We start from the raw sequence: 13,381 nt of genomic DNA, 5'->3' as shown, positions 1-13,381 counted from the left end.
ATTATTGACTTGTAGGAGTTCTTTATATTCTAGATATAAGTTCTTTATCACAGATATGACTTGAAAACATTTCTTTCATTATGTGTGGGTTGTCTTTTCACTTTGTTGATGGTGTCTTTTGAAGAATGAAGGTTTTTTAAATTTTGATGAAGTAAATTTGATTTACCCATTTTTAATTTTATCAATTTGCTTTTGGTGTCACATCTAAGAAACCAATGCTTAATCCAGTGTCACAAAGATTGACTTCTGTGTTTTCTTCTAAGAGTTTTATAGTTTTAGCTCTTATGTTTATGCCTATGATCCATTTGAAGTTAATTTTTGTGTATGGTGTAAGGAAGGGGTCTAACTTCATTCTTTGGCATGTGGATATCCAGTCATCACCCATTTACTTTTAAAAATGGTAAATAAAGAAAAAGAAAATTAGAGCCACCAAAACTTCCTTTTCTGGGAGTTTTTTGAATATTAATGTGGTTTGGATACTGTTTCTTTCTGTGGCTTTGCTCACAACTATCAAATACACTCATTCATCCTATACATACTTACAGAGCATCTACTTTGTGCCAAGCATGTATAAGTTGCTGGTGATATGGCAATAAATAAAAGCAAATTCTTTGCTTATATGTAGCCTATGAGCAAATGAGGAAGATGAGTTTAAGCAAATAAATGAATAAATATTTAATATACAGCAGTAGTGATAGGTATTTTGAAGATAAAGCAGAGTAAGAGGGTAGAAGTTATGTGGGATTTGGGGAGAGAATACTATTTTATATTGTGTAGGGAAGTCAGGGAATGCCTCTTGAAAGTGGTCACCTCTGTTTGGTGACTTGAATTAAGTAAGGGGGCAAGCCATGGAAATATCTGGAGGACATGTTCCAGGCAGAGGGAAGGGAAAATGTAAATTTCATGGAGCAAGAGTGTGCTTCGATTCTTCTCAGAAGAGTAAACAAGGCAGTGAAGCTAGAGTGTGATGCACAAGGGGAAGTTGGGTGGAAAATAATGTTGGACAGGTAGTCAGGGACTAGACCGTTGGCAAAACCAAACTGCCCAAGAGTTTTCTCATCTTTTGCCTGGGAAAGCATTTTGACCTACAATATTTGCATTGGCCTTAAACAAAAGTCAATACCAGGGGTGCCTGGGGGGCTCAGTTGGGTGTCCGACTCCTGCTCAGGTCATGATCTTGTGGTTTGTGAGTTTGAGCCCCACATCGGGCTCTGGGCTGACAGCTCGGAGCCTGGAGCCTGCTTCAGATTCTGTGTCTCCCTCTCTCTCTGCCCCTCCTCCACTCACGCTGTCTCTGTCAAAAATAAGTAGACATTAAAAAAAGTTTTCAAAAGTCAATACCATTCATTCTCCTTCTTTGAATCTAGCACTTGCCTCAAAACTTTTAGTAAACAAGTTAAGAATAAAGAATACAAATAATTATATGAACATAATTTTAAGGAATAGATTTCCTTAAAAATAAATAAGCAGAAATCAAAGTAATCAGAGTCCTTCTTTTGTTTTTCTATGTGATTTCCATTAACCAAACCTTCCCCCTTTCTTTGTTTAAGGTCTGTGGCCAGGTCTGCTGGCTGCCCACCAAAAATCTCCTCTCTTTTCCAATTTAGTAATAGGAAGAACTGCTCAGACACAGACTACATTTTCTCAAATTCTGTTGCAGTAGCTGGGTCCATGTGACCAGTTTTAACCAATGGAATATGAGTGGAGGTGATGTGTACCACTTTTAAGCTGTGGCCTTTAAGAGGCAGGTGGACCTTTTCCAACTCTTCCTTTTCACCAGCTGAATACAGAGACGGCAGAGGATGATGGGGCTCTAGAGGACAGTGTAGCCACAAATTGGAAGGAGACAGGGTCCTTGAATCAGTATGTGATGAAGAGCTTCCTGGGGCACTTGGATGGCTCAGTCGGTTAAGCGTCCGACTTCAGCTCAGGTCACGATCTCGCGGTCTGTGAGTTCGAGCCCCGCGTCGGGCTCTGGGCTGATGGCTCAGAGCCTGGAGCCTGCTTCTGATTCTGTGTCTTCCTCTCTCTCTGTCCCTCCCCCATTCATGTTCTGTCTCTCTCTGTCTCAAAAATAAATAAACGTTAAAAAAATTAAAAAAAAAAAGAGCTTTCTGCTAATTCAGAAATGCTTGCCTCATATAATTATGTGGGAAAATTAATATTTCTTTTTGTGTTTGAGCTATTCTATTTGTGAATAAGTTTGTTACAGCAATTTAGCCTACTGTAACTAATATAAATTCAACCTGGACAGAAAGACAAAAAATAAACTACTTGGAACACCAGACCAAAGGGAACTAGGATGGAGAACAAGGTTAGGGGTTGCTCAGTCAGTTAAGCTTCTGACTCTTGATCTCAGCTCAGCTCATCTCATGGTTGTGAGTTCAGGCTCTACACTGGGTTCTGTGTTGAGTATGGAGTCTCCTTAAAAAAAAAAACAACAAAAGTAGAGAACAAGGCTAGATGGGGATCTAAGAAAGAGGCATCTGGACTGGGGAGGTTTATGATCAAATGGCTTTCCCTCTCTGGTTGTATGCATTGATATTGTATGGGAAAAGAGCCTTTCATCTTTGCTGTGCCCTTGGCAGTGGAGGTGAAGGAGTGGTGTGGGGGTGGTGGTGGAAGTGTGGTAGCGGTAATGGGGCATGGAATGACTCCTGAATGTGTCTTCAGGAGCACAAGGACAAGTGGGCAGAGATGGTGCCTGATCCAGGTAGGGCCACTGGGCTCTGCGCATTTCTATCATCTCTCTTCTGCCAATGAGCTGCAGACATCTCCACAGACCATAAACAGGAACTTATTGGTTCAATAGAACACTGATTTCTTTTTTTTTTTTTAACTAAAAGAATGAAAATCTTTATTAGGCACTGTAAATGGCATTCAATCTTCAAATTCACCTCATCAAAACCTAGCCACAATCAATCAAACTTAATGGTTCATTCTCACCAATTCATGGGTTACGGCAAAACTCCCATCAACTTACACTATATTACATTGAGACATTGAGATGCCTACAGAGCTCTGAGGACAGGGAATGAAGAGCTACACCTCATTTCTGATCACTAGTGAGCACTCTAACTGTTAATGGAAGGAGAGGTCATTTGTATGAGGCAAAGAGAATTCTGGAATGATGGCACTGGCCATAAGGTCCCATGGTCACTAGTGAATCTGGCCCAAACTTTGCTGAGAAAAGTAGATGAAGGCACTAACTTTGGGTAAGTTAAATAAGTAAAAGATGTGGTGAATTTAGGTGAGTGCAATAAATGGTGCTGGCCAAATTTTGTCAAATGATTTGGCAATTTAAAGATGAGAAATCTGCCTGTAACCTCACCTGTATTTGTACTTGTGTTTTCTATTCCTTTTATTTCTTTTCCCCTAAAAAATTTTTATTTTTATTTTTAAAGTTTATTTTAAAGTTTATTTTTTGAGAGAGAGAGAGATAGAGAGAGAGAGAGAGAGCACACGAGCAGGAGAGGGACAGAGAGAGAGAGGGAGAGAGAATCCCAAGCAGACTCTGCACTGTTAGCATGGAACTCTCTGTGTGGCTCAAACTCATTAACAGTGAGATCATGACCTGAACTGAAGTAAGGGTCAGCTTAACTGACTGAGCCACCCAAACACCCCTTCCAGAAGAATTTTTAAGGACAAAAACTGGAAAAAAATTTTCACTTTATCTCAGTTGGACCAAGAGAAAAAAGATGCTTATTAAAATTTAAGCCAAGATAGGTAGGAAGAATAAATGCCACCGAAAGCAACTGTGATGCTGGCAGAGATAATCTCTCTTAGAGAAGTGAGGTGCTGAGATAAGTGAAGACAGGTGTCCTTCCTGGGGGAGCATTAAGAATGGAGATGGTTGGTTCTCCTGGAATTTTCCTTCACAAATTTCTGTGTGTGCTGTGTGTGTGTGTGTGTGTGTGTGTGTGTGGTTGGTTGTTAACTTTTGATTTGGAAATAATTTTAAACCTATAGTACAGTTGCAAGAATAAGAATAGAACATGGAATGCCCATGTACTCTTTCCCTGTATTCACCTATTGTTAACATTTTGCTGGATTTGCTTTATCGTTTGTGTGTGCTTGTGCACTAACATATACATACACACGCATAATTTTTTCTGAACCATTTGAATGAAGGTTGTAGACATCACTGCCTTTACCTTTAACTACCTCAGTGTGTATTTTCTCAGACTAAAATAGCCTCTTGACCATAATACAATTGATTTGCATTATAATACAATGCACGACACAATTAATTTAATATTAATGCAATACTTTGATCTAATCTAGCTTCTATATTCCTTTTTTCTTCAGTTGACCCAGTAATGTTCTTTATAGCATTTCCCCCCTTCTAGTAATGGGCCCAGTCTAGGATCAGGCATTGCATTTAATTGTTACGCTGTTTTAGTCACTTTACAAAAATGTTTATTGATTTATTTTGAGAGAAAGAGAATCCCAAGCAGGCCCCACATTGTTAGTGCAGAGCCTGACAAGTGGGGCTCCATCTCATGAACTTGTGAGATCATGACCTGACCTGAAATCAGGAGTTGGATGTTTAACTGCCTGAACCACCCAGATGCCCCTTTAGTCACTTTTAATTTGGAACATGTCTATAGCCATTATTTTTCTCTGAAGACATTGGTATTTTTGAAGAATTCAGTATTTTTTTAAAAAAGAATATTTTTCATTTTGGGTTTGTCTGATGTTTTCCAATAGTTAGGTTCAGGTTATGCATTCCAGGCATAAATTTCAGATGGTGCCACGTCCAGAGGCATGTATAGTCTGACTGCCTCTCTTTGGTGATGCTAATTTTATTCACCCACCTTTAAGGAGACCCTTTAAAACCATGCAGATATTGTGCTCCTCATCAGGATTCCCCTCCAGATTTAGCAAACTTTGATGATTCTTGCTTGAACCAATCTTTGCCCTGCTGGTTACAAAGTGATTTCTCAACTCCTGTAAATCCCCACATTTACCAGTTGGCATTTGGTGTTCCCTGTAATTTTGATTCTGTTATAAGAGCAACTTTCCTCATAGAACTCAGAAAGAACTGATTCCCATTATGTACAAATTTGAATTCTATTTTTGTGCATAGGAATAGGGATGTTTTACCCTTATATCTGACAACCTACTAAAATAAGATTGCAGAAAAAATTTTCTTAATCTTGGCTTAAAAGTATTATACTTTGTTGAAATATTACGTAGGTAGAACGAGGGTTGTGAATGAGTTGGAGGTCTTTAGCCCTTATTAATTAACAGCCAAGTAAGAAAATAATAAACAGTTGACTACTGTGGACAGAAAGGCTGGTTGAAGAAGGTCTTCCTCTTTGTGTCAAATCACCTTCTTACGTGAAAAGGAGAAAAGCCACTGTGTGTGTGTGTGTGTTCCACACCATATATACTATGTGGCTTGACTGTAATTTCTCTTCTTGGCTGTTGGCAAATGGTGCGGAGTAGAAGGTCAGCCTGTCATGAGGAGAACAGAGCGATTAGACAGCAAGACTGTTAATTAGAATGCTATTCTGTAGCAGGGCACCTTCTTACTGATAAGCTGTGTGAAGGTAGCTAAAATTGTGAAAAGCTGGAGAGAAACCATGTGGAATATTTTTGGTACCAAAATCTCTAATACCCCAAAGAAAAAAGAGCCAAGTGTCAATCCCAAACAGGATTTAAACCCTAAGGAACGACACAGGGTGAATTCTAGTTTAAGCTTTGAGCAAGTGCCAAGATTAGATCAAGCAGTGAATGAAGACTGCTAAAGGTAGTAATGAGGTGTATGTATTTGTGTAAATCTTGCTCTAAATGCTGTAATCAATTTTTACCTATAATAATTTGAGATGAATTGTTATGCTTTGTTAACTTAACGAAGTATTCTATTTCTATAGAAAAAGCACGGAGGCATGGAAAAACATGTTAACTTCTCTTTCTCCTGTGGGAAACCTTTTGTTCCAACCTACAGTCACAATCCAAGGCCAGGTATGCTCCAGGAACAGCCAGCAAAACTGGTAGTTATAATTATGAGGGGGAAGAGTCCATATGTGCAAACTCCAAAACCCAAACCTGCAAAAGAAGGTAGCAAGCAGGTTTTTCTGAGGAATGAGAGATAATGAAAGGGGCCACAAAGGTGCCAGGAGCCCACAGAGCCAGGAATCCTGCCCTCATCCCTGATAGGCAGATGGAGTTCTGGAGTCAGGGAGGTGACTTTTGGCCTAGACATCAATGGAAAAGTTGTTGAGGCCTCAAATATCCCAGCCTCTTTGTCTAGATATTTCTTATCCACATGGCAGGACTAAACTCTTCCAGTTCCAAACTCCTTCTGTCATGTTCCTGCTTTTGGTGATGTCACATGGTCTAAACAATTAAGGACAGGGGCCCTGTAAAGAGAGTTCTCCCGTTAGTGTCAGAAAATGAGAAAGTGATTTCCAGAAGGGATGCCTTGGAAACTTGATATACACTGCAAACGGTGAAGGCAAAACTTCTTCCTAATTAAAAAGAGAAATGTTTGGAGGACAGGCAGGGGCATGAAAGTATAGGGTAAATGCACTGGCAACAAGAACATAGGGTGTGAATCACAACCCCCATTTCCAAGTTGCTTGTTCTTGGTATTAGTGACCTAGACTCCTTGAACATCGGTTTTGTCATTCCCATCATAGGAGTTCAAAGTACTTACTTCTTGGTGTTGTGAGGAGTAAACTTAATAATTTACTAATATTTTAATAAATTTATGTATAATTGTTATATACTAATATATTAATTTAACATATATTAAATATTATCTATTATAAATAATATAAAATTATAATAAATTTTAATAATTTACCAATAATTTATATATATCTCTTGGAATGAAGCTTGAAACACAGTAAGCGTTAAGTAAGTGGTAGCCGTGTTGGTAACTATTAAGGTCAGGCCTAAATTACAGTGCCTGATATTGAAATTCCTATTCAGTCTGCCTCCAGCCTGCCCACTTATCTTGTTTCCTGCCACTCATTCATTCCTTCATCCCTATAGTATATATTCATCATGAACATGCTCCAGACTCTAGCCAGGCCTATACCCATTTCTTCTTCTTCTCACCTTTGTTCTCACCATGTTTCTGAACGAATGCCCCTTCCCTTGCTTTCATTTCATCCTCAGAGGCTCAATGAAAGTCTAATTTCCTCCTTGAAGCATTTTAGCTATTTCTGCTCATTTCAGGCTCTACCTTTCTTTGAATCATTATTGGAATTACTGTTTGTGTCATAGAGCTTAGTGCTGGATTATATAGAAAAGAAATTTCTCTGATGATGGAAATGTCCTATAGATGTGTTGTCCAATAACAGTAGCCACTGAGTATATGTAGCTATTGACCATTTGAAATGTGGCTAGTGTGACTGAAGAAGTTAATTTTTAATTGTATTTAATTTTAATTAAACTTTACATTTGAATGGCTACCTTGGTCCAATGAGTCAACCATCTACTCTGACAAAAGCTCTCGTGAGAAGTAATACTTGTGTGTTGCACTGGTGTCCATGGGGTTAGACCTATCTTTTCTTCCTAAGGTGTCCCCTTTGCCCATAGAGAAATCAAAGGATGGACTTAGGGGAAGAAGAAAGACATGGGCTAGAGGGGCAATGCTTGGTTAGAGGGGGTTGGTGTGAGCTAGACTGAAGTGGGGGTAAATGGGAACCAGTCTGATGCCTCCTATCTCTTTATGAGTAATCCTGTAGAATTGGCTGCACTGTTCAGCAGGATGTACAGGAGTCCTGCCCTGGTGATCTGGGCCTTGCAGCTTTACCTATAAGTGAGGTTTCTTGTGGGTTCCCTATAGTTGGTGCTGGAGCATCCCATCTGGCCTGGACCAGGCCTCTGCTTGACCCCACCTTCCTGACCTGACCCTTCTCTGAGAATCCTCACCCTGTCACTCCTCTCTGGCTCCTAGTTTCAGACTCCATAGAGCTGCTTCAGACTCCTGTCTATCTTGAGTGTATTCTTCTGTGTTTCCCAATAGTTCATGAACTTTAAGAGATCACAGGCCACTTTGAGAAGCTGATGGATGCTATGGACACTCTTAGAAAAATGCACATGGCCCCATTCATAAGCAGTTTTGCATACTGTTTCTGCAGGGTCACAGATCTCTCAAAGCCCAGACCTAGGTCTGAGACCCTTGGTTATGAACACTTTCTTTAATCTGACCTTAGAAGTTCCATATGCTGTTCCTTCCTCTCTCAGCACCAGCTCAGCTCTAACTAATTCTGTACTTGTTGGGTAATGTTTTGATGACTGGTTCAGGGCTCTAGTTACCTTAATAACAGGAACAGTCACTCTAAATAGCTATGAGGAGTATTTCAGTCACTATAAATATCTATCCCCATTGGTAGGTTAATAGATTGGCATTATGGCTTATAAATACTCCCTACCCCTTGCAAAAGAGTTTTGAGAGTCTGATTATATCTAAGTGAATTAATAAAATTCATAAAACTCCAGTGCTGAGCTTCGGACTCTGGACTGAGAATGCTGTCCCTACCCCACCCTTATCATTTCCAGTTAATTAGAGGTTTCCAGCTCTGAACCTGTCATGTAATATCATTTATATCTTTAGCTGAACCTTGAATTTGCACTTCTGTGATTCAGCTGGGCTTTCTTCTGATGTGATCCTCTCAGAGAACACAAAATTTTTGAGTTAGAGGACACGTCAAGACTCAGGGAGAGAAGAGGTTGGTCCAAGTTTCCACAGCCAGTGGGAGACAAAGCAGGGCTAGACCCCAGCTGACTTCTATTCCAGTTCAGTCTCTCAATTTCTCTATGCTCTATGGGTGATTTGTCCTTGAGTTTCAGATAAGATAACTTGGGAAGTAGAGCCTATATCACATGTGCAGGAAAACCTCATTGCATGCCTTGGATATATTCTTGCAAATTTGATAATAAAGTGAATTTCACAAAGTCATATATTTTATCATGTCTTTCAAAGATTAGAGATGTATTCCTTCTGTAAAACCTTTCAGGTTTGGGTATACTCTTGGATATAATAGAAAAAAACACATGCTTAGAGGGAAAAGAATTTTCTGATGAAATATTAAAATACTGTTCAGAATAAACCAACAAATATTAAAGTGTGAGACAACAATCTTTTTTGTTTAATGGAAGATATAGCTTGTCTATTTCTTTAAATTTAATATGTATTTCTCTCTATCCACAGGTAAATATTCCTTTTGAAAAGCACAAACCTTTATTTCTACTTTTTGAAGGACTTATCTTGCATGATCACTATTAATTGTTTATTTAAGCCTAGATTAACTTGCTGCAATGTTTGCTTAGTATCTTGTGTAAATTCTTTATCACTAAATGTCAGTTTCCTGATGGCATTATTAAGATTTATTATTTCTGAAAGTATGAATTTCTCTGTAGTAAGATTTCTAAAGATGGAATAGACAAAGAAAGAGGCAATTATTTTGGTTTTTACTAGCCACAGGATAGTCTATTCTAGGATTTAATTAAAAAACTCAAAAAGGTTGTATGCAATAACAAAGTTTTGGATTTGTTAGAAAGAAAGTCAGATGTCGGTTTTCTTTCTTCAGCCGCTTGGCCGTGATCATCTTCCCTCTGGCCAACAAGGTCACGGTCACTGCCTCAGCCTGGTCCTGTGGCCAGTACATTGTGCACTACATAGATGGTTCAGGAAGAAGGAAGATCTTAAAAAAATGAGCTTTAGAGATACTCCTCAAACTTTATATCAATTAATCACTCCAGCCTGCTTCTCCACTAAACTTTTAACCAGAGCAGCTAATAGGAGGTAAACGGATGGGTTTGAATATCATCTCTTCTTGTTTTCTCTGCTCACTCTCTGGAAAAGGGGCTAATGAGCAGTGAAATAGCCAGGCGCACAACGCCAGAGCAGAGGAGGGCCTGCCTGTGGAGCTGCCCTGCTGGGTAATCGGCTCCTGAATTATTACAAGGTGCCCCACGGTTTTATGAAGGTGTCTGAAATATCCAGTTTCCAACATTGAGGGTAGTAAAGAGAAAAGATGGTGTTCCAATTGACATGGTGTCCACTTTGTCCATTGGATTGGAGCTGTACCCCCAAAGGAGTCTCCTTAGAGATAAAAAAAATAGAAGGCAAATGTTGATTTGCAAAATGTAACAAACCTGTTCGTGTTTACAATACAGATGCTGACACTGTTTAATCTAATAGCAAGCTGTTGCCTAAGCATCTTTCAGAGGGTAATTAAAAGGCTCCTAGATGCACCAAAACCAATTATATTAAAATTTTATTTGTAGGGAGTCCTTGAGACTTAAGATAAAAACATCAGAATTCATAACCCAGCTGAAGAAGTCTTCCTGCCACAGGCGACAGGGATACTGCCAAGGAGATCCCATTAGAGACCAGGGCTTGGTTGCAAAGGTGAGGACCTCAAATCATCTTTCCTCTGAACCAACCCAGCATTACTTTAATGAGGAAGTATGGAAGGAAAAAGTTCACTATTGCAACATTATTAAGTAGAAATTAGAAGAGAGGAGTGGTTATTCCTTTGGGAAAAAAGACCAAAGAAATGGCATGGGCCTACCTGAAGAAGTTTCAGTAGCAGTAAGGCTAGGAAAGCCAAAGTTGAGAGGGCTCTGAGAAGGTGCTTTTTTTCTGGAAAGCTGCATTCTTCAGGCACAATGAATGGATCAGGTTGTGTTTGCTGTTTGTGTGTTTGTTCTTTGCCCCCAAATCCACCAGGTCAATCTGGTTGCCCCAGCTGAATTGTAGAAGAAATGCATCAGGCAATCTGGCTGCTTGTTCTGAGACTGCCACTGACTGGCTATGTGACCTCACAGAAGTCACTTTCCTGCTCTAAGCATCAGTTTCCTAGGATCTGTAAAGAGAAAGGAACATTTCTAGGTCTAAGAAGGCTAAATCCTGCTGTAATAATACCTGGGACTCAGAAAATACCTACTCCTCTAACCCCCAATTAATTTGGAGAATGCCATCAGTCCTCGAAACCCCTTCTGAAATTCACAGGTATCAGTTTCTTCTTATTGTAGTTGAAGTTATGGAGAATCAGTGAGGTTAAGTGGCAGGCACAGGTGACCTTGTCACCTTTCAGAGGAGGATGGAGAACTGTGGTCCTGACTTCAGCCCCAAGCTTAAGCCATTCAGGCCAGAATTGTACGGAAAATGAGAGTCTGATGGAGTTTGATGTTTGGTCTTTTCCTTAATTAACTACATCAAATCAACTCAGTCATATGGGTCTTTCTGGTTTCTCACCAGGCCCCTTGGCCTTTTTGTTTTTTGACCAGAGTTCATCAACAGTAATTTTAGTCAAAGAAGCCATTATGGGAGTGATGCCATCTTTTTTTATTTTTTAACTTAAAAATTATTTATTAAAAAAAAATTTTTTTTTTAACGTTTATTTTTGAGACAGAGAGAGACAGAGCATGAACGGGGGAGGGTCAGAGAGAGGGAGACACAGAATCTGAAACAGGCTCCAGGCTCTGAGCTGTCAGCACAGAACCCGACGCGGGGCTCGAACTCATGGACCGTGAGATCATGACCTGAGCCGAAGTCGGCTGCTTAACCGACTGAGCCACCCAGGCGCCCCCAAAATTTTTTAAATTTACATCCAAGTTAGTTAGCTTATAGTGCAACAATGATTTCAGGAGTCGATTTCTAAATGCCCCTTGCCCATTTAGCCCATTCCCCCTCCCACAACACCTCCTGTAACCCTCAGTTTGTTCTCCATATTTATAAGTCTCTTCTGTTTTGTCTTCCTCCCTGTTTTTATATTATTTTTGCTTCCCTTCCCTTGTGTTCTTCTGTTTTGTATCTTAAAGTCCTCATGTGAGTGAAGTCATATGATATTTGTATTTATCTGACTAATTTTGTTTATCATAATTCCCTCTAGTTCCATCCACGTAGTTGCAAATGGCAAGCTTTCATTCTTTTTGATTGCCAAGTAATATTCCATTGTGTATATATATACCACATCTTCTTTATTCATTCATCCATTGATGGACATTTGGGCTCTTTCCATACTTTGGCTATTGTTGATAGTGCTGCTATAAATATTGGGGTGCATGTGCCCCTTTGAAACAGGTGGTGCCATCTTTTGCTGCATCTATGGAGTGGGGGGTGTAAGGTGAGGGCCTGCATTTGTGGGGAGAACTCACTTGTCACACATTTCCTTTCTGGGAGGACTTCTTGACACCCATTATCCCAATCCCAGCCAGGGCTCTCTCTAATGTCTGTGTGAAAAGATGCACTGAGCTGAAAACCTGGGGCTCTTTGCCTGGCAGTCCCCCTCCATGTTTCTTCCATACCTGTGATGACAACAAGCCAGCATTCTCACTCTGACTCTATGCCATGACCCCCAAAATGGCTCTGGGGGTTCCTGGGGGAACCTCAGATATGATCAGTACATAGGCATTTGGTGCTTTTCCTGCAGTCTCTCTCTAGCTCTAATAGGATGCCGACTCTTGTCACTGCTGCTCTAGGTCTTGCTGTGGGTCCCTAAGCCTGGAATTGAGGACCATTGAGTGTGTCACATCTGATTGCAATCCATTACTCTTGAATCAAACTTCTGTACCTCCTTTATCTCTTTTCTCAGCATAGAGATTATTCTAGAGGGTCCTTAGTTCTCCACATGACTATATCAGTTAGGTTTGAGTCTTAAGGCTCAAGCTGAAGTCTTCACCCCCACGAATTCTAGATATGGAGTCAAAGCTGGAGTACAAGCTCCTGATATGCGGTCCACATCAGAAGGGAGAACCCTCAGTTACCTCACTGTACCTCACAGTGTAAGATATCCTATTATGGAAGAGGAGGAAGGAGGTCCCCAGTTCTGTGGCATTGCTGCTTTCCCATAAAACAAGATAGGCTCTCTTTGACCAAAGTGAAAAGTGGAGAACTTACCTTTTATTATGAGGCTGTCATTTTTTTCCCTGCTTCTGCAATCCTTCAATGACTGTTACTGGAGGGGTGGTGTATCCCTAAGCTCCACCTGTCTTCCAGGACTCTTGATGGTGCTGCCTGACCTGGTATGAGCCATGGACAGCCCTGTGTTGTGAGCCTATCCTCTTTCTTTGTTCCTCACCAAATTTTACCTGTTCAGGGTTCCATTCCATCAAGATACGGTCTTTTCTGGAAAAGATGAACCATTTTTGGCTGAGATGTTCAATAATGATAGTAACTTTGTCCTATCTCTTCAGTTGGCTGTTCCTGATGGAATATGGTCAGAACTGGCAGGTGATACCCACATTTGGGTTTCAGGACTGAAGCCTTACCATGAACATGAAAATGATGGCTCACCTGGGAATGGATGGGGCCCCTGCCTGTTGAGACAATCAACAGACAATCCTTCACTTACCTCTTCACCATCCTCCAGGGATCTTAATAAACAAAACTTATGGTTGGATGACTGTTTAG

Source organism: Neofelis nebulosa, chromosome 5, assembly GCF_028018385.1.
Source record: "Neofelis nebulosa isolate mNeoNeb1 chromosome 5, mNeoNeb1.pri, whole genome shotgun sequence".
NCBI lineage: Eukaryota > Metazoa > Chordata > Mammalia > Carnivora > Felidae > Neofelis > Neofelis nebulosa.
Note: the sequence above shows the minus strand (reverse complement) of the source record.